The sequence below is a fragment of the Galeopterus variegatus genome, unplaced genomic scaffold (assembly GCF_000696425.1).
Source record: "Galeopterus variegatus unplaced genomic scaffold, G_variegatus-3.0.2 Scaffold628, whole genome shotgun sequence".
Taxonomy (NCBI): Eukaryota; Metazoa; Chordata; class Mammalia; order Dermoptera; family Cynocephalidae; genus Galeopterus; species Galeopterus variegatus.
In genome coordinates this window covers 168,379-191,249 of record NW_007726739.1, presented here as the reverse complement: position 1 = coordinate 191,249, position 22,871 = coordinate 168,379, and the positions used below count along the sequence as shown (strand labels likewise).

At 37.8% G+C, this 22,871-nt stretch overlaps 1 pseudogene; it reads left to right on the top strand.

Moving 5' to 3' along the window:
- Positions 1-22,871, top strand: part of LOC103588933 — a 166,938-nt pseudogene that overhangs the window by 396 nt on the left and 143,671 nt on the right.

Below are 22,871 nucleotides of genomic sequence, written 5' to 3'. Positions count from 1 at the left end.
ACACACACACACACACACACACACACTCTCACACACACACAAAAACAAACAACAACAACATCAACAACAACAACAACAAAAAAAACCAGGGTGGGGGAGGAGAGGAAGATCTAACAACCACAACTTTTTTTTTTTTTTGAAGTTCTTACAACAAGAAAATGGAGGGGACACAGCTGGGTGGGAGGGGGGAGAGGGAGGAGGGAGGGAGGTTTCGGTGATGGGACACAATAACTATCTACATTGTATATTGACAAAATAAAAAAAAAAGAACACTTTCTAGTTCAGGCAAAGAAATTATCTTTGAAAGCAAGGAGAAAGGCTCAGGAGAGGAAAGGAAAGGATAAAGCTTTAAAGCAATGAGAGAATGTCTGGAGCAGAGAGAAAGATCTGTGAGTACTGTTAGAGGGTCAAAAGATAAAGTTGGTTAGGTTGGTAGAGATCAAATCTTGTAGAGTCTTCTTAAAGTATTTTGGGAACTCAGCTGCAATTTGGAGACTGGACTGGAAGGGAGAAAAAGCGAATAAAGGAAGCTGAGGTAGAAGGCTCTTTGAAATGTGAAAAGTGGTAGTCTGTACCTGCGTGGTAGCTGGAGGAAAGGAGAGTAGATGGATTCACAGATATGAATGAGATAGACAAGAAGGATTTGTAGATTGCCTGCATGTGGGTTGTCAGAAGGTCAGGGGAGGTTACTGGGGAAATGAAATAATCCTTTCAATAAAAAGATGTATTATTATCTATAAAGAGGAGATAACACAATTTATTATTGAGTAGGTTTTCAAATATTTTACATGAGTGTAAGATAGTTCAAAAGTGACTGTGAAGTTAGAGACAAAATCTCCCACAGTTTATATAGAAAAGCAGAAGAAAGTACATTAACTTTTCATCTCCTTGAGAGATAAAGCCCTGCCCCTTGTGACAGTCTTCTGTACATCCCACAAGAGACACTTGAGCTAATTCCACAAGTTAGTTTTTACATATCTTGAATTGATTGGTCACATGACCTTGGAAGTATCTCTACATTCTAAAAACCAGAGACTGAGCTTAATCCCTAAATAAATTTATCTCTGTTCTAAAGGTTAGAGTAAGGACTCAGAATCACTATGGCTCCAGGGAGAAACATGGGGAAGGGTAAAATGATCTTTTATAAATGAAGAAAACCATTTCCAAGCCCTGCAATGGCTGGGGCCATTTCTGAGGTGGGCAGTGCTGGAGGAGGGACAAATTAGAGGAGTAATATGATTAGACATTGTCCTGGAGATGACAGGAATCAGTTTGTAGTATAGAAGAGTGATCGAGGCTGAATATAGGGATTTGGTGGCCATCAACAGACAGTTGGTAACTGAAGCCTGGGAATAGATTGGGTTGTTTAGGGAGATAGAAGGTGGCGTGGGGAAGAAAGGAGGAGGTCATGTCTTTTGTCATATAATCATGGAGTTAACATAAGTAAATTGCTCTGAATGGTTGGTACTGAAGTCATAATCACAGCAATGGGCAATGTTTTCATCTTTTGATTACTTTTCCTGGATAATGTAGCTGAAAATTTAGGTCACCCATTCTTGTAATCTAGACTCCTGCGTTTTTGGGATAAGTGTATGTTCTAAGGTGGTCTCTCCCCACAACCTCTTTTCCTGTTTGTTCACTGAGTTGTGTGTACTCTCCAGGCTCCAGGGACTCCTGAACTGTTTTTTTGCACCCATGCATTCTCTTGAACCTGTAATTTTGAGTCGGTGTGTCCTCCCATGCTGTCTAGCTCTCTGTTTTTGAACTTTTACTTATTTGAAAATATTTTCAGTTATTTCCATGCATAATGTTTAGATGTTTATTCTCCTTCACAGAGTTAGGTATCCTTTTACTGGTCTGGAATTATTTATTTATTTATTCTTTATTTATTTGGTCTGGAATGTGTCAGGTTTTGAGGCCACAGCACAGATGATTTGCTCTCCCGTGAGAGTGGGCCATATGCAGAGAATGGCTTTGTGTGAATTGGAAGTGGAGGTGAATGGGGAAGTATCTTATTGGGAAGAAATACCTGACTGTGGGGCCCAAGTGTTTCTTGGGTAGATGCATTTAATAATGATCTTAGTCGCTGCATATTGAAAAAGGGATGCTTTTGGTACCTATATAACTGAAGGCAAATTGGAAAATGAAATATAGGGGAATAAGGAAATATAGGGGAATAAGACCCTCCCATATGTATTAGTAAAAATACTGTGATGTACACTAAAACAGGAAATTGGGCAGCTCAGTTTGCAAGTGAGTCGGAGGTAGCTTTCCTGAATCAGCCTCATACATTGGTAATTCCTGTGCTTGTTGGAAGAGGTAGGTATTCTTATTCAGAAACACTTCTGCTAATTGGGGTTTGGCAAATAGAAAAACGCATAGAGGTGGCATTCAGGGACATCTTTTCGTTTTATGAAGACTAGTGACTGAATTGAAGTATAAATACAAACAAGAGCAGGCAGTGATGACTTAGACAAAGATTTTACCAACTGGCAATGTGAATATTCGGTAGACTAACAGTTTTAATGGGTTCTATCTTAGACAGCTCTTCTGTTGTGAAAGTGTCGGTTAATAATTTACCATTCCCAAGAGGCAGAAGCAACAATCACAGCTGTGAGCAGGCTTTGCTGGAGCTCATCTTGGCTAGAGCCATTAGCCCTGTCGGTTGTGACACAAGTACCAAAGTGTGTGCACTTTGACAAATGGAGGCTTGGGAGAGCCAAATAAGGCAGGGACATTTGGAGTGATTCACTTCAAGTGATATCTAATGTGATGGATTACTGTAACTACCCATCTGCTTCACATCAAAAGGAATGAAACTATGTATTTTTTTTTTTTCCGACTGGCAAGGGGATTGTACCCCTTGGCTTGGTGTTGTCTGCACCATGCTCAGCCAGTGAGCGCACCGGCCATCGCTATATAGGATCGGAACCCGCAGCCTTGGCGCTGTCAGCACCGCACTCACCCGAGTGCGCCATGGGACCGGTCCTGGAACTATGTATTTTTTTTTTTCCGACTGGCAAGGGGATTGTACCCCTTGGCTTGGTGTTGTCTGCACCATGCTCAGCCAGTGAGCGCACCGGCCATCCCTATATAGGATCGGAACCCGCAGCCTTGGCGCTGTCAGCACCGCACTCACCCGAGTGAGCCATGGGACCGGTCCTGTAACTATGTATTTTTTAAAAAAAATTTATTTTGAAGTAGGGTGGAGTTCTGTATGGAGGAGAAGGTGGTGGTGGGAAAATAGATTATTTTAAAGGAATAATTATGAAGCTTCAGAGAAGGGATAAATTGGGATTGCTGACTGATACCTGGAGTATGATTTTATTGTCTAGCAAAATATTGGATGCAGCTGTACATGTAAGACTTGCCCGTTGCAGGATGATCACTCGTGTCCATTACCCCTTGCCATACAATTCATTTTGATACAGTAGGGAACACAACCCCACTGTAGATTTAAGTACTGTTTATGTGAATTTTATTTCCCTGTTTAATCACTGAAGTACATTGTAGTATTGGCATGGTAAGTTTTGTAATTTGTTTTCCTGTGTGAAAAGTGCTTTTCTTCTACCGAATGTTCACTTCTACATACTTTTTTAAGTTAGGCATTATGTCTTTGCAAAGATTTACAGTTATTTAATAATGATTTATTGTAGTAATTTATTCTGCCAGCTGTGGCACATTTTCAGTGGAATTTGTAAATCAAATTTATATTGAAATTTACCAGAACATGCATTTCAGGATTTAATAAAATATACTCTAAAATCTTTTTGAAGTGGGTAGTTTTATGCTAACACATTTAGGATTAAGCTTTACCTTAATTGCTGTTGTTAATGTTCAAACTCTGCTGTGTCTGTCCCACAGTCATTGGAAAGAGGAGTCTATGAGATCTGTTAAAATAAAATACACAGTTTCAGGTCATCCACTTTGCTTCCAGACCATTAGTGTCATGTTATATTCGACCTGGAATGTTCACATGATATTAAGGGACAGGGAAACATCCTGACATTAGATTTTGTGTGATTATGTAAGTTTTAATCAGTATTAAAATGTGCATCGGAAACATAACTGAAAGTGGACCTAGTAGGTTGTGTTCATTTTGAAGCCCTAAGTGTCAGGTTTTCTCTCTCTTTTTCAGAGCTTACTGGGTACTAACCATGTGGAATACATTTAACTTTGGCTGAGTTGCCAGCTCACTTTCCTCCTGTAGTTTCTTTGTTATGTACAAATATGGCAAGCTATTATATTTTCTTTTTCTTTCTCTTTTTAAGAAAGAATGAGATTTGTTTACTTGATGGTATGTATCTGTCTAGAAAGGGGTAGAATCTAAGAGTACACAGATTACTTTATAACTTGTGTATTTTTTTTTAATCTGGCAGTCTGAGAGGGTGTCTTTGGAATGTGATTCCCATGTAATTTGTAAAGGTCACTTGTTCTCTAAGACTATATGAGAATTTTATTTTATTTATTTATTTATTTTGGCAGCTGGCTGGTTCAGGGAAGGAACACTGAACCTTGGTGTTATCAACACCACGCTCTAACTATCTGAGCTAACTGGCCAGCTTAGTGTGTGGGAATTTTAGTTCTAACATTAAATTACTATTTCACAGCTTAAGTCAACTGGTTATTTTTTGTACACCAGCAGGAAACATCTCATTTGACTTACTACTGGACCCCAAACACATTGACTTCATTGATTAGTTGTTTTAATATTGTGAAGACACAGCCTAAATGTGCCTTGAAGCTGAAGTTTCAGGTGATACTTAATTGTATTTAAAGCGGTAGACTTTGGACTCTCTAAGCAAAAACATTTGAAAATATTGCAGTGTCTAATTTTTAATCGTGTTTGTATTTGTTTATCATGTTCAGGCACAGTAAAACAGATTGTAGCAAAACAAAAAGAGCCAAAAGACCTTACCATCTGAAATGTAAATCCTCCCCATTTATCTTTTTTCTTCTTTTTTGGTCACAAAATGTGACAACGTGAACAGTTTGTCATCTGATCTCTTATTTCTTAAAAGATGTAATTTCTAAAAGTATTCTTAGAAATATCACATAGCAGTTAATTTTGTCTTCAGATGGGAATTCAAGTCACAGTACATTAAAAAGTGGATTTTTATATTATTAAAATGGAAACCATTAAAAATAAAATAATTAAAAATATATACATAGTTTGTGCTTGGGAGTGCACCTTGATATTTCTAGAAAAATTGTTGTAACTTTTCCACAATTTACGACTCTTCACAGCGTTTGATGTTTATTTTTGTTTTGAGAAAAATAAATCTGCAGTGCAAGGGAAATAGGGAGATAGGGAGGTTTGTTGAAAGGGAACAGAGGTGTACATTTCTTGAGAGATTTCATTGTTGATCTCTTACATGTGGGTGGTACCTTGTTTGCTTTGAAAGCATTTAGCATTTGTGTGCTGAAGAGACTGGAGAAATATTGAGCTCTTCGTTTTACATTTTTTCATCTAGTACTCAAGTGCTTACAATATACTAGGTGCCTTTACCAAGTTTAAATGCAATAGGAGAGAATATTTTAGAAATAAGTTTTATAGTTCTGGACTTTGTTTGGACCTTAGCAGTGTTTTTTCTTTTGGACTTACCTGGAAATGCTTTTTAAATGATACCACATTGGAACTAAAAATGAAGGTATAGTTCAGGGATGACAGATATGTTTCATCTTATGGGTGAGTTTTGACTCACTGGTGATAAATGCTTTGAGAGGCTGAGGTGAGCCAGAAGAAGAAAAAAGGTCTGTGCTCAGTAGCAGTGCCTGTCTCACTGCTGAGGAACAGTCAACGGAAGCATGCCCTGAAATTATCTCCCTAACAGAAAGAAACCCTTTAGTTACTGCAGTCGTTCATTTATTCATCCTATGTTCATCCATTCTACCAAATTTCTTGAACACTCCTGAATATGAGGCAGCATGCCAAACATGGTAAGAATATAGAGAAAGCTTAATTGTTCGTTAAACAAAAATGTGAAATCAGGCAGGCAGCAGTTTTAGCAAGAACCTGTTATGGTCTTATTCAGAGATATTGAGTTTGGTGCCTACGTAAGAAAGAATACTCAGTTGCAGAAATCTGGCAGATGCTAGAGCTTATTTGAGAGATCACTTGTATTTGCTGATTGGGTGTGCCAGGCATCCTGGAGGGATGCCCATTCCCATCTGACATGGATAGATGATCCCCTTGTCGAATGTATAGGTTATGGATAACATCTCTATACCTCAAGGCAAAAGCAGTAGGTGCTATAGGGGAAACAATCTGCCTGGAGGTGAGTGGTGAAGCTATATGCTGTCAGATAAGATGCCAATCAGGAGTACATGGTAGAAAATTGAGGATAGAGCATAATTTCCATGTTCAGCCATTTTGTAATTTCAGAAAACATATTTTAGGTAGAAATATTTTAACTGTAGAGTACATGTATTTATACATATACATAAAAATATCAAATTATATCTAATGTATACAATTAAGTGTTAGTTTTAGGATATCCCTCCTTCACCATTTTTTCTAACTGGAAATCTTACTATTATCTTTGACTTCTTTTTCCTCAAAGCTAAAATTTATTTTGGCATCAGTTCTTGTCAATTCTTTAAAAAACAGAACAAAACTCTGAATTGTGAAATTGTTTCTCACATTTACGTAGATTAGGTCCTCATGTTCTGTGAGAGGCTCTCCATTTTCTGTTAGTGTTCAGATGCTTCAGGTATAGACAGGTACAAAATTGGCAAGCTCCCTTGCTCTTGGAGCTTGTAATCTAAGAGAATATTTGAATACAAAACAAATCCTCTAATTGAATAGTTTTGCCTTAGATGACTCTTTTTTCTGATATATCCTGCACACAGTTCCTAGATGAAATATGACTTTTATTATTTTACTTTTCTGTTCAGAAACTTAAAGACCAATTTTTAAGGGCTCTACAGTTTGCCTGTTTATTCTCTTTCTAATCTCACCTCTTATTAATTAATATTCTTCACTACCCAAGGAGCATTGCTTTCTTACACTTATTTTTATTCATGCTTCTCCATCCATTTGGAATGCTCTCTTCTCTTTGCTTTTTGAAATTATCTTTAGCATAAGAAATTCACATCCCTCTTTTGCCCAATGACTTAGGCTCTTGGAAGTATTCTAGTTAGTAGCTTATGTACTGCTTGTAGCATTTTTACTTTAGTAAGAGAGAGAGCACTTATTTACATGTTTTATTTAACTTACATGTTGATATATAGTCTCTCCAGCAATACAGTAAGTCAGGTGAAATTAGAGGACCATGTCTTAAATATTAACACTGTGCTAATCTAAGCACAGTTGAGAACCAGGCAGAAACAGTGCTTTGAACATCCTGGAAAGAAGAAACAAAGCTTACAAGCTTAGATACTGAACTTCTAAGATAGTCATTCCCCCACATTTTGCTTACAACCTGACTCTAAAACTCTATTTTGTTGTCAGGGCCATCATTATATATTAAAAATTATATATTAAATTATCTGTACTATATATTAAATTATATATACAATTTTAAATTTTGTTAATTGCTAATACATACAAAAAGTGAAAAAAGTGTACATAAACTTATACAGAGAAAACAAATTTCTCACCTCTTCTCAGCTAATTTCTGTTGATCAGATTCTTAAAGGTATTTTTATTTTAACTTTTAAAAGACTTATTTTTTAATTGACAGGTATTGATTGTACATATTTATGGGGCACAGAGTTATATTTCATTACACATAAAGAATGTGTGATGATCAAATCAGGGTAATTAGCATATTCATCATGGCAAACAGTTATCATTCCTTTGTTTCTTTTTTTTTTTGGCAGCTGGGTGGTTAGGGGATCTGAACCCGTGACCTTGATGTTATAAGGCTGCTCTGTAACCAACTTATCATTTCTTTATGATGAGAGCATTTGAGCTTCTCTCTTAGAGAGGTATTTTTAGAAGTAGCTTAGCCCAAGTATAGAAATAATTATTACCTTCTCTTTAATTTTTTGTCTTTCCTTTTCCTTATCTTTTATTCTTTTCCTTTCTTTTCTTTTTAAAATATAAATGATATTACCCTATATTTACTGTTCTGTCTCTTGCCTTTTACTTGTGATTTATTTGGAGATGTTGCTTATCAATACTTTCAGCTTTTTCTCATTCTTCTTAATGACTACTTTATATTCCTTTGGAAAGGCTCATAATAAAATAAAACAACAAATTCTAAAAGTAGGAAGAAGGCAGATATTAGATATACAATAAATAATTACAACTAACTACAAAAGGATAAAATGGTAGGTTGTTAAATTTAAATAGATCATTCCCAGGGCTTTCCCCCATCCACCTCCCCGGGTACCCCCTGAGAGCATATACAGCTTCAAGACTTGGGAAGCTCTAACGGTATTGCTACATATTTATTGTTTTTAAAAGATGAAAAGTTTCAATTATCAAGAAAGGTATGACCTGTTTAAAAACATAGGGTAATATGTAACACCTTTAAAGAACATTTTTGACTAGTCTAAAAATGGTAGAAAGCTGGAGAGAGAGGCAGTGCAGGATATTGTGATGAGCACATATTTTGAAATCAGACCAAGTTGGTCTTGAATTCCCACTTCCACACTTTTATAAGACTTTTGCCAAGTGACTTAATTCTCTTAGTTTCAATTTCCTTATTGGTAAGATGAGAATAATAATACCTATCTCATAGGACCTGTGAAGAACAAATGAAAAAATATTGTATGCTTTGCATAGTACCTGGCACTCAACAAGTGCTCAATAAATATAAAGTAACATTTCCCAGACATTTTACATACCCAGAATGATTAATTTCTTAAGATCTCTGGATGCTGTGATCTTACTGTAATTGTGTCTTTTATAAAACTTATCACAATGCCTTGCACATAGTAAGAACTCCAAGTGCCTGGCTTGGTTTTCTTCATGCTTTTCACTAAAATCCTCACATCTCTACAAAGGAGTACAAAGACACATTCTTGATCAAACATACCATGTGAAGATGCCCAGGTTGGCCAAATGTCAGAATCTCAACCAGTGATTGTGCTTATAAAAGTTTAACAACTGGTTCATGTTGTTCAACACGAGGAGTTCTGATTTGTAGCATTTGCTGATTTGAGTGGCTAAGTGCTCCCAAAATGGCCCATTTCAGGTTACCAATGTGAAGTCAACTGGATTGTAAAATTCCTGAAGATTTATAGTTGGCTTTCACAAGTCAGTAAGAGTGACTCTGGGTCACCACTGGATTCTCAACACCCTGACCACTTCTTTGAACTCTGGTATAAAAGTTTGGGAGACCTAAGACCTCCAAAATGATCCAGACTTAGCCACCATTTCGTTTTTTCACTTTGCCCCAGTTTCCTTGATCGTATAGTAAAGCAATCAGATTAGATCAATTTCCTAAATTTGTTTTGTACAGCCTTACAATTCTGCTTAAATGTCTCAGGCTGTGGAGACCAAGGGGCCGGGCTTTTATACTTCTTGTCCTCTATGTTCAATATTAACATCTTTTTAAAACAGGTCTCCACTGGTTAAAAGCAAATATGTTTGAGAACCATGGTTACTGAAATAGCTGTCACAAAACCCATGTCTGTAATTGTAGCAGAGGCCTTGATAAAGTCACAGATAATGGGTTCACTCATTCTTTATACAGAGAGTATTAATAACAATATAGGATTTTGGAAAAAGCAAAAGGGAATGTAATGCATTTCAGTGTCATTTTCATCAGAGGTAGGCATAATAGAAACCAATTTTGGTACTTGACGTTTTATTTAAATGTTACTTTCATTTATGTATGAATGAATTCTACATATATGTCAGGTCAATGTGGAGTGACTTATAGGTCAGATGGCTCTAGTGTCCAGGAAAGTAACGGAATTGAAGGAAACAGGTTGGATTTAGAACAATGGGAGTAGTGGAGACTGTGCACATCTTAGAGTGCATGCTAAAGAGAGTAGCTACTACTGCACCCCAGCTGATTGTTGTCCTTAAGGAACATAGATTTCATTGCCATATTTTTAGTTCCCTGATACCTCACACTTTGCCTCTCCCTACCCATCCCCTGAACTGCTGGAAATCCATTTTAATTTAACATTTCTTGAGTTTTACATGTTGGTCACTAATTAAATACACATGCACACTCATACACACTCATTTAGGGAGCCAAGCAAAACACATCTGAAGCCAAACTTGGCCTGTGGGCTTCTCCTTTTAAATATCTTTTTACACACATACATATGCAGCACCTAATATTCATTGAGTGCTTTCGTGTTAGGCACTCAACAAAACCTTTTGCGCTAATCAGGCCATTGAATCTTCACAACAATTCTGTGGACTAGTACTATTATTTCCATTTTAGAGATGAAGAATTTTGGCTAAGTAACTTCCTGAGGCTACACAATTACTAAAAGATTCTGTAGGCATTTAAACCCAAGTAATCTCACTGCAGAACTTGGGCACTTAACCACTGGGCAGAATTGACTCCCTGGATATATCTCTTCTACATATGCTTTCTGCATATGCACAAAATTTTAATAATTGAATATAAAGGGTGGATAGAAACTGTCTAATATTAGCTCATTAGTGTACAGTGATACAGTTTGTGCATAATTTTGCTTGATGTGATGAAGCACTGGAAGACTATATGCTTTCACACCTTATAAGATTTTTTTCTTATAAAGCTCAGTGAAACCAGCGTAAGAATTTCACAGGGAGCTTATATTTCTCTTTGCCACGAGCTAGAACATCCTGAGCTTTGGGGCCAATATTGTCTGTGTCCGAGGGCAAAAGTTCTCTTTCTTCTAGTTGCCATATTTAAACCCCACCCATGGAAACACTCCAAGTCCTGAATGATGATCACTTCCTCTGGGCAAGGGTATGAAGAATAAAAGTAAATCTAGCAGGAGGAGTAAATCCCAAAAGACAGAGATAAGTACTTGAGGTCAGAGACTGCGTCTTTTATAGTTTGTCTACATACCAAACTCATTAATATGAATAATCATCTTAGCAGTAGTGGTTGTAGCAGCAAAAGCAATACAAGAAACTAGTCTTGTCCTATGGTTTTACATCAGCTTTCATAAATTTCTAGGATTTGGGGAGGTCTTTTTTGAGAAAGTGATGTGAAACCAGGTCTCTCAAAATATTTTTCAGCCCTAAAAACTCAAGCTGATAGGGGTTAAACTACAAGACACTAGGAAAAAGAAGCAAAAACAGTGTGAAAAAAATGCATATATTTATCAGTTTAGGTTTTTTCCTTGGGGGATTTTGGAATACCCCTGACACAGTAAACCTTTTTATGGTTTCTTCATTTGGTGTGGAATGAGAGAGAAAAAAAGAGCCTGTCCTTCTGGCAGTAATCTTCTCAACACTCCATACCCATCATGTGAATGGAAAGAACCCAAAACCTTCATTTTCAGAACTGTATCTCAGCCCCTGGCTCCTTAAGAAAACCAGTGTGGTTCAGATGTGGGATAGGAAGAGTGGTTTGCATTGGCATCAGCCTTGCGGGTGCTTTGGGGCTGGAGCACACACAGCTGTGGGTTACAGATGCTTGCTCTCTGGTATTAATGTGGCCACCATGTGAAACCATGGCACCCACAATACTACACAAAGGTCCACGCCTCTCATAGTTTGAGAAATAACCCAGCTGAAGAAATTCCTTTGTGAAGGGCTGAAATACATTCTAGAACAGAAGGTCCTCTTTCTGAGGGGTGGAACCAGGAAAGAGATGCCTGATGATATTGGACTGGGCAGCAGGGACTGTATCATAGGGTTTCAGCAGGCTTGGGATCTTTAACCAAAAATAGAATAAAAAAAATGCTACTCTAAACCTTAGATTAATAAATTGTAAATTCCATGGTGTGCATGTGACAGAGAGCTTGTACATTCTTTGGAGATGTCAAATGCAAACCATTACTAGTAGTTGTCATCTGGCCTGACTCAGGGTATGTTGGAAGTGTTTCCACCAATTTTTATTTTCCTGAGCTGTCTGTAGAGATGATAGGACCAGAGGAATCTATATACACAAGAGAAAGGAAATGAATGTGGGGCTGGATGGTGCTTTCTTTGTAAGTTCAGTAACCAGGACTCTTTTTCACAGTGTAGGGATTTTTGTCCCTTCTCATTCATAAGGCCTGTGCTTCCTTATAATAAATAGTACTCTTGAGAGCTGGGATATTTCCATCCCCCGTTATATTAGTGAGATAGTTTTCTCATTCAGATACAATTTCCAGTGAAATAGTAGCTTATAAGTATCCAGAAGTTAGTTTATGCACTCTTATTGCACTTCTGAGCACCTAATAAATAATTTATTAGTCTGATGGATATGTGGCTACCTAACTATGGGGCATGAAATATGCACTGTTTTTCTAATACACTGTAGGGAGACCTGTTTATAAAGTATTTAGTATTGGTTTTATAATGCACCATTGACAACAGGAGACCACAAAGCTCAAAGATCAATCTCATTTTGGCCCACAGTATTAATGCTGCCTTATAAAGCTCTATGACAGTGGTCTTCTCAGAAAGGACTCTGTTAGGAAGGCAGGTTTTAGTGGCTGCTAGCATGGGGGATGGATGTCTTTGTCCATGTCCCTGAAGTGACTCTTCAGCGGTTGCTGATGTTGGCCAGGTGATGGAACCCATCATTTCCCTGTTCTCTAGAGGGATTCTGGACTAAAAATTATGAGTTCTACTAATGCAGCCCTTGCCAGTTGGGCAGAGAATTGTTGTGACTTTGGACCACAGTTGTGGTTCTAGAGAGAGAAATTGAGCAGTAAAAAGTGGAAGGAACTTGGCTCTCCTCAGCTTTGTCTCAAGTGTGTTAATGAAATGACATTCTTCCACATGTATGACTCCTTCATTCAAATAACATACGTGACACAGTGTAAAGTATTTTGATTTTGTTTGCTTTGGGGAATTCATAGGCATTTAAAAAACTTTACATAGGTCTGGCCAGTTAGCTCCGTTGGTTAGAGTGCAGCTTTATAATCTCAAGTTCATGGGTTCAGATTGCTATACCAGCGAGCCGTAAAAAAAAAAATCTGAAAAACTTTATATAGCAAACACTTAGAATTGGGGGACACCTGAAAAAAGATTAAATAATTTCATACAAATTCAACTCTCTATTTTACTTTATTTCCTTTATAAGAACTACATGCTATGGGAATGACATATAATGGCAATGATATATAATGTACTGTTGTCTATTAGGGTATATGTTTTGAAGCAAGGCATTTTTCTCTTTGCATTAGAAATACCTTGCTAGTTGTAAGTATTCCACTTACCAGACTGGGAACTCTGAACTATTCTTTCTTGAACCGTGTCGGCTTGCTTGTTTTTTTTTAGATTAAGAAAATTTATTAAAAAAATATTTTTTTAATTTTTTAAAGTTCGTTTATTAATATTATATTATTTTTACATTATAAAATGTGGAGCAGTTGGGGGGAGGTGCTTGTTTTTTTTTAGATTAAGAAAATTTATTAAAAAAATATTTTTTTAATTTTTTAAAGTTTGTTTATTAATATTATATTATTTTTACATTATAAAATGTGGAGCAGTTGGGGGGAGGCGGAGAAGGAAAGGGGAAAGAAAAAAGGATGGAAGAAGGAGGAAGGAGAGGGGGCATGGTTGAAGCCTGTGGCACCCTGTCGTTCCTGCAAAGGAGACAAGGGGTCTTCCAGTGGTGGCTTGGTTGTTGCTGGGCTGGATGCAGGTGTCAGAGGGATGTGGCTGAAGGCCTTGGATTCCCACTGCCCTGGCTCAGGGGCCTGGTGAGTTTCCTGCAAAGGAGACAAGGGGTCTTCCAGTGGTGGCTTGGTTGTTGCTGGGCTGGATGCAGATGTCAGAGGGATGTGGCTGAAGGCCTTGGCTTCCCACTGCCCTGGCTCAGGGGCCTGGTGAGCTTCCTGCTGTGGCCTGGTGGGCATCACTGGGCTGGTGGTGGGTGTCAGGGGGCGTGGCCAAGACCCTCGGCCCCCCACCGCCCCAGCTTGGAAGTGTGGGGTGCTTCCTGTGGGCCCAGTGGTCATTGCTGGGCTGGTTGCAGGTGTCAGGGGGCATGGCTGAGACCCTGCTCCCTGGCTTGGAAGCCCAGGGGTCTTCCTGTCCTTCTAAGTTTTATAGGTGTTTTTTGGTAGTATTAGATCTCTAAGAGATAATATCAAACTGTTTCTGATCTGTGGGTATTTTGGTTTTGCTTTTCATTCTGTGTTGGATTATTTGCTGTTCCCACCACTTAAACTCTGCACTGGAACTAATTTGTTGTCTTTTGTGTACTTATAAAATGGGGGAACTACCTGTGGGGACCAGCACTTGAGCCCTGTGGTTGAGCTAAATTGTTGCTTTGCTGCTGATTCCCTAGAGAAGGCTTTTTGTGCAGCTAAGGTCTTACTTGCTGACTTCTGGGTCTTGTGAGTTCTAGTACACCTGGGTTGTGTGGAAACTCAGGTCTTGGCCTGAGACTTCTGCAAACTGCACCCCTGCAGATCAGAATTTCTGACCCGTCTCCACTGAGTGGGCCTGTGCTGACTGTGGGGCAGATCAGCTGTCCGTGCTGTGCCCCAATGCTCCCCTGATGGGCCTGGCTCCCCCGCTGCCTGTATTTCAAACACTTCCCAAGGGATGGGCTATGGGCTGGTCCCTTGGGATGACTCACCAGTCTCTGAGCGGCTCCTTTTTTCAGTTTTTGTGGCTCCTTGTCCTCCTATGTGGGTTCATGGGAACCTTGTTAGTGGTCTTGCTGGCCTGAGGACCACCAAGGCCCTCTTCTCCCCTGCCACCTCCAGGCAACTTCATACGAAGGGTACAGCTGCGGCTTTTGCCAGCTCTTGCTCTGTGCCCTCACCAGCTCCAGCTTGGAAGCGGCTGTGATTCAAAATGGTGGGAGTGATCCTTTCTTTTTCTCATTGTGGCTTCTCCTGCCTTCATGCACTCCGTAGGTCTCCTCCTCTTCACCTGAGCTCTAGAAGCCCCAGCTTGGCTGTCGTTGCTTTTTAATAGTTGTAAATTGATTGATTTGTGGGAGAGAGTGACACTGGGGACCGTCTATTCCGCCATCTTGACTGGAAGCCAGCTTGATTGTTATTTCTTATGCTTTTTTGGGAACCAAAGGATGAGTTTTTTCTTGCTTTTTGCCATTTCCTTTATTCATTTCTCACTGATTCAGAATTTCATTTTACCCTCTCTAATTGGCCAATGCCTCTTCTACTCTCTAGTAGTCTTTGATTTCATCTTATCATGTCTATCTTAGCTGGTAGCCTCATCTGTCACTTTTCTGAGATGATAATTTCTTTTGTGCAGCTGTCATTTATTGAACACTTATGATGTGTTAAGCACTCTGTTAGGCCCCGGATTACCAAAGATAGATAAACTCTGTCCCTTTTAACAAGTTGTAAAGCTTACTTGGGGGAGATGGGTAGTAAATTGGCTTTCTAGCATGAGTGCTTTTAATATATGTATTTCTCAGTCACGCAATTGTTTTCTTATATCTTCCCATTGGTTTTTGACAAAAAAAGTATTTTTCCTTCCTTTTCATTTGTGCTCTTGATCACATTCTCTCCTAGGATCCATTCATGTCATTTTCCCTCTGGCTTAGATCTTCAATATCCTTTTCTCCTTTAGCTTTATCCCCTTTGCCTATGATAGACTTTTTTCATGTAATGAAAAACAAACTGTCAACTTCCTAACATAATTTCTCCTAGACCATGGTAACTTTTCAATCTCCTTTCTCTTACTTTCCTTGCTTTCTTGCAAAATTTCTCCATTGAATGTTTTATCTTTTCTGCCTCTTTGCCTTTACAACTGCTTTACTTCATAACTCCTTTGGAGTATAGATTCTATATACACTTATCAGTTTACTGAGACATCTCTCTTATGACACAAAATATAATTATAAAATGTTTCAGCCACAAATATATATATGAGGAGTGGTATATTAAACACCCATTTACCCAAGCTTAAGAACTAATAATTCACAAACACATCTGAAGGCCTTGGTTACCATTCAAATTACATCATACCAGCTGTTCCCAATTCCCCTATCTTCCCCTCCCCCTGTCCCACCACTTCCTCAAGCACGGTTCTAATTTTAGTATTTATCATTCTTATGCATTTTGTTTTACTTTTACTACACTTACTGCTCATTACTACACTTGGTTTTACCATACCCTAAATATAGTATTGTTTTTTAGAACATTTAAAACCCTCGGACCATTCTATCTCCTGTGAACTCTGTCTTCTGTTATCATTGAGAACATTGGACAATCACGATGCACCTGTTAATACTGCTCCTTTCATCTTTCCCCCCAATAACCATGGGTATTCTCTAAGATGCTGACCTCGGGCACCTTTTTACCTCTTGTGTCATGTCTGTGTAGATGGCTCCCAGATCTAAGTCTGGTATCAATCAGTTTTCTGAATATTTCTAGTTGTCTAGTCATCTGCATGATCTGCTGTCCCCCCAAACTGAGCTCACACAAACTAGTTCATCCCCATTTCTGTTGATAGTGCTACCATTTCCTGTGCTCGGAATATCAGTTTCAGTGTCACTGTGGACTACTCTCATTTGTTACCCAATATCTTATCAGTCATTCTTGTCTTGATTTTATCTTCACAGTATGTTTTGCATCTTGCTCTTTTTTTCCGCAGCCCAATTGCCAGTAGTCATTTTACCCAGGTTGTCATAATAGCTTCCTTAATTGGTCTTTCCGCTTCTGTCTTTTCACTTCAGTCCGTCTGTCATGCTATTGCCAGAGAAATCTTCTTAGAGTATAATGATGATCATACAATGCTGCTGTTGAGAAGCTTTCAGTGGTTTTGACTGTTGGTGGATAATAGGATAAATAATAACTCTTTATAGTAGACTATAGAACCCTTATTATTATAATGATTCTTATTGACTATTCCATCCCTTCCATTCATTATTGCTACACACATTCTACCTTGTGGTCTAGTCAAACTGTATTACTTCTCTAGGAATATTATCAGTTTTTCAGTGCCAGAGCAAAGGCTGCCTCTGCTTAGAAGCTTTCTTTTACCACACTGGCTGGAAGGAATCTGTTTTTCTAAGTTGTTTAGAATTCTGCTGCTGCTTCTCAGGTCACATTCTGGTTTTATTAAGATCACTTTTGTTCATGGTTTATCTCCTGTACTAGATTGCAAACTTCTTGTGAGCAGGGACTATGTCTTAACTTTTGTGTTCCCCACAGCTTCTTGTATTTGGCAAGGAGGGCCTTGATCAGTATTCCCTAACATTGGGTAAAAATGTATATTTAAGATGACTCTATTTATAAGTAAAAGAAAAGGGAGTAAGGAATTAGGCTGGTCAGGGCAGAAGTGTATCCATTATCAATTAGCAAGTTATTCAGTTATTCCCACATTGTTACTTCTTTTTTCTCCAGGGTTTATTTATTTAACTGTTGGCTGCTACCAGCCTTAGAAAGTATTAACTCTTAAAGAAATGTGTTTGGGTGGTCAGAGTAATATGTTATATTTGTAATTAAGAAAAAAGTCTGTCATGATGTACTCAGAGCTTCTAAATAATACTTTCTGCAAGGTGTATGTAATTTCGTCTCCCAATTTCAACAGGCACACTTTGTGCCCACCCCACTTCCTTAATTACACAGAAGACAGGCTTAGTGAACAAGACTGCAAGCACATTTCAAGGTTCCATGTTGTGAGGTTAATACATTTCAAATTGAGGTATGTTGTTCTTTTCCATTTAAGTCACTTAGATAAACTCACATGCTGATTTCAGTGCCTCATTAAGGTCTCTCTCACCTAATTATTCTTTCCCCTACCCCTTTACTGTCTTTCACACTCATCCTCATTCTGTGAAACTCAGATATTTACTTGCTTCCTAACACTTCTTGCCTCTGAAGAAATTGTTGCAAGCAGTAGATTTAGTGGCAGTTATTTGAGTGATTTTTGACTATGATAAAGTATCTGTCTTCTTTTGTCTCTTCCCTCTCCCTTCCACCTGCCTGTTTTCTTTTTTTGTCTTTTCTTTCTTTCACATAGTTCTAGGCTAGTTTATTGTTTAATCACTATTTTTAGTAGTAGTACCCATTAATAGCAGCAGTAGTATACTTTGAGAATTGAGGTTTAACATACATACAGGAACATGCAGAAATCATAAATGTATATATAGCCTAATGAATTTTTGCAAAGTGAAGATACCCAGGATCACCAGCTAGGTGGAGATACACAACATTATCTGTACCTCAAAAGCTTCCCTTGTGCCTCTTTCCTGCCACTATTCTCCACCAAAGGTAATCACTATTTAGACCTTCTATGCCTGTTAATTCTTCCTATTTTTAATGTGCTGATAATGGGTTTCTGGCATCTTCTGGGTTTCTTAATTTTGAAAACAATCTCATTGAAATTCACTTTGTTTTAACATTTTTCCATTTAAATATGTATGTATATAAAATAGTCTCGTTTTTACTTTTTAAATTTATTTTTTAGGTTTGTGAATAGCATGTAAGATTGTATCATCTATGCTGTGCCTGTTTCTGTGATAACTCTAAAGGTAGTGTTGGATTTTCGAATAATTTTTTTATGGTTTTGAGCCCTGTCCTGCAGCATGATTTTCTTGTGTGTCCATGAATCTCAATCTTCCTTTCTGATAGTAGTTTAAACTATTATTATGACATCTTTACTGGGCCTGCAAGCTTCTCAGTCTGAAGACTTTAGAAGGAAGTAAATAAAGAAATTGATATTATCTTTACAGTCCTTGCACTCTCCTGGTCATAAGAAAGTAATTCCCCACTCTGTCTCCCAGCCTGTTTTTTCATACTCATTTCAGGAAAGACATCACTGGTTCTTTTGTTCTAGATTTTCTCATGAAACATTGACTATAGGTTATGATAGAAGTTACTGTCACTGTTAGCACCTGAGAGAAGATTAAAGTCACGTTTCTGTTTTTATACAAAAGCAGGATAGGTAAAACGTTTGGTCTTTTATACGCATGAGAATCATACTGACCTCAGAGACGCTTTTTTTTCTTCCTTTTTTTTTTTTTTTTCCAGTTGGCTGGTACAGGGATTGAACACTGAACCTTGGTGTTATCACCACCACACTCTTAATCAACTGAGGTAACCCACCAGCCCCTCAGATGCTTTTGTATCTGTGAATGCCTTGATTGTAAGGATTCATCATTTCTCTAAATTTTGTAAACTACCTCATCTAGTATACTCTACCAAAATCTTTTTACTTTTTAATTTTCTTATAGTGTATCAAGCGTATAGTGATTATGGCATTTGGATATTTCATTGATGTGTTTCTATGAAACTGAGCCCCTGATTAGGCTGTCAGCAAATGTTGCATCACACGGATTGTTCTAGTTGGTATAGAGGCAAGTGTCAACCAGAGCAGCTTCTCCCTTTTGTTGTAGAAGGTTGAAGCTTTTAGGTAATATTTACTTATGGGGGATGTTAGTGCCACTGTTTAAAATGATTTATTTTTTATTTTATTTTATTTTATTTTCCTTTTTTTTGGTCTTTTTTCATGACTGGCAACGGATCGCAACCCTCAGTGTCGCGCCCGTACCGGACCGGGACCGGCAATGGGATCGCAACCCTTGGTGTTGCGCCCACACCTCGCTCAGCCAGTGAGCGGCGGGTCTGTACATGGGATCTGAACCCTCGGCAGGAGCGCCGCCGCGCTCCCAACGGCTCACTGTAGCAGTGCGCCACCGGGCCGGCCCCTAAAATGATTTAAACCTGTGTCCTGTTCAAACCGTATGTTAGGAGGCCTGTTTTCCACTCTTGGTCCAAGGCTACATAATGATGTTTTTAGTGCACAAGCTTTCTTTCTCCATTGGTATTGGTGATTGATTTTTTTTTTAAATATAGCAGTTATTATTGTCACGTGCCCTGATGTGGTATTCCTATAAGTAAACACCAGAGCATTTAGTACTTACAATTCTTTGGCAAAAAGCAAACTAACGAAAACCTGAAGGCATGCCTGCATGTCTTATTTACAACTTGGACTGTGATCTTGCCCCCTGAAATCTTCAGGCTGCTCTGGCTGAGGCTCTTATATGTTGAAATGCCCAGCCCAGGCTGCCAGAGCCATCTGGAGAAGGTGTAATTGTAAATATGAAGTAACATGTACAATGCTAACACAGACTCTCTGATGAGAGAAGGGCCAGTGGTTGAGACTGGTGATCAGAGATGAAAACACAGTTTTTTTCCCGTCCCTCATTTGAATCTGTAAAGATCCTTAAAGTGCATTTTGAATTAGTTAATCCATGAGTTGTGAACCAAAATTCTTGTCCCAAGTTTTTAAGAGAATAAGTAATAGAGTAGATTTGTCCAAAGAGGAAGACTTATAGAAGAATATAGGTACAGAGTCAACTCATTTACAAATAGGTACTAAGTCAAATTCAGTAGCTGGCATTCATGCATCATCTTTTTAATCTGAATTAAATATTCAGGTTTGGCTAGATCATCTAATAAATTGAAACATGAGAGAGAATTGTTAACAAAGAAAGTAAAGTTTTCTAGGTTCCTTAAAATTTAAATACAAGGATCTTACTAGTATATTCCAAAAGTTTTAGTGATCATTAGACTTTACTGCTGTGGGACACCTGACTGAGGGGTGTTTCATCCCTTACAAGGATGGTAATGGAAAGAAATTAAAAGCCAGTTGGATAGTGCAAGAATTTTGGTGTAAATGACAGGTGAATCTTAATTGTGAAGATGAATACCTTTATGAGTAGAGATGACTATTCATATCAGAACTTTATTTTACAAGCTACTCTTAATCTCTCCTCCTTCCTTGCCTCCAAAGCATGCAGTCATAGAATAGTATTTCATGATTTTTTTTGTGTGAACTTTTTTACTGCCCTCCCACCAAATTACATGTGAGTCAAGGGAAAACAGACATCTTAGATTATGATATAATTATTCACAACGGGAAATTAAGTTGAAATTATTGTTAATTTTACTTTTTCTTTTTGTTTATAGTGAGTCAAAATTTTTTTCCCCTTAACTTCACACAGAAAATGAAACTTTACATAATAAAGTAGGGATGGCAGGTTTCACAAGGGAAAAAGGTTGCTGTCAACTTTTTTCCTCAGGAATATGGAAATTTGGGTGGATTATCTGTTCAGAGGAGGTTTCCTTTATTAATTCTTTCTCCTTTTTTCACTTAAGACATCTGTTAACATTTCACACAGCCCAACAGATGTTGCAAAGCAAGTCCCATACTTTGTTCTCAAGAAAAATGACATTTCCTTGATTGGATCCTCCACCTCTGTGTCTGAGTCCAGCCTGCTGCTTTGCGTAATTTGCATATATTAAGTTATATACCTTAATGCCATATGAATTTGTGACTTCAGCATTATTTTTATGTGCTAAAGTCTGATTTTATTAGAAACTAGTTTACATATTGCTCTAGAGTTGAGAGGGCAAAATATTTTTTAAAAATCTCCTTTGAGAATGGCAACCTGATTCCATAAATAAGATTGGATAGCCAGCCATTAACATTTTTTTCTATAAAATAAGTGAATTACAAAAGCTTGAGTTGTTTCACCATACGGAAGTGCTGATTGTCATGCGATGTGGAGCGTCATTTTTATTATTTTGGCAAGAACAGGGACAGTTTTGTCTTGACAAGCCATTAGATGAATACCAGTGTGTGTCACATGAAAAACCACTGATCTTTAACCCAGCTCTGTACTTAACCAAGCCTTGAAAATGAATAGTGAATAAAAGAAGAGCAAAGGCCAGTTTACTGTCATTACAGATTACAGAATCTGTTAACAGCTGCTGAACTGAACCCAGGGAGTTGCAGGTATTGTTCTGTGAACCAGCAGAAGTCCTAGAGGTGCTTGTTAAATTGTGTACATAAACTATATGTTTATTTTATATTTGCTCAGGATTTACATGTTGGAAACATAGCTAGAAAAAAATAAAAATCCTTGAGTACTTTTTCAGTGTAGTAAATATATGCCTTTATCACAAAACCGTATATATTTACGTAGAACTGTCTTAATGAGGTTTTTCTGCCCCCAGTTACGGAACTTATTTTAAGAAAACAATGTGCTTTTAAAGAAATTACCAAGTATTATGGAGAAAGAAAAAGTATGTGGTATCTACCCCCTCCACCATTAAAAAAACAAAACAAAACCCACAAACATACGTGCAAAACAAAATTCTTTGCTCTTTAGCTTCTTGAGGTATTAATTGTGGCTGATTTTTGCACCAGTGTGTGATTTTTTTGTTTGTTTTTCTAAAAAATAGAGAAGAGCCCAGAACCCACCTCAGTACCCAAATATTGAAAAGATCAGTAACATCTTAAACAGTCAGTTGTGGGAATTATTGCTTACAGAGGTAACAAGAGAGAACACTCTTTCTGACTCTTCTGGTGGAATTGCATTGCACTTCCCTATAGTCTTGTTATCCCATACTAACTGAAATGCAAATTCTTTGTAACTAATTGGATCTCATTGAGGGTACATGCATAGTATGTAGTTATATACAAAAAGATTTTAAAAAGTAAAATTTTCCTGTAATTACAACTTTTAATTACTATCCAAAACATTGGCATCTATAGTATAGGCTTAGAATACATATGTCTGACTTTTCTACAGATTACTCAAAAACACAAGCTATGAAATGCTTAATAGGGTGCCAGCTCAAAAGTTACAGGAAAAATGTTTAATTATGGCAGTCTATAAATTGGATTTTGTCGTAGTGCTGTGAAAATAAAGTTTTTTTTTTTTTAAAGTTTAGGATTTAGTATCTTGGAGCCGGTATATTGAAGGCATGTTGATAGTGCAATCCTTTTCTTGGAACATTTTAAATGTGAAAACATCATAAACATTAGAAATCACTTCTAAAAGCTGTTGCCTTTTTTTCTTTTTAATTATCCA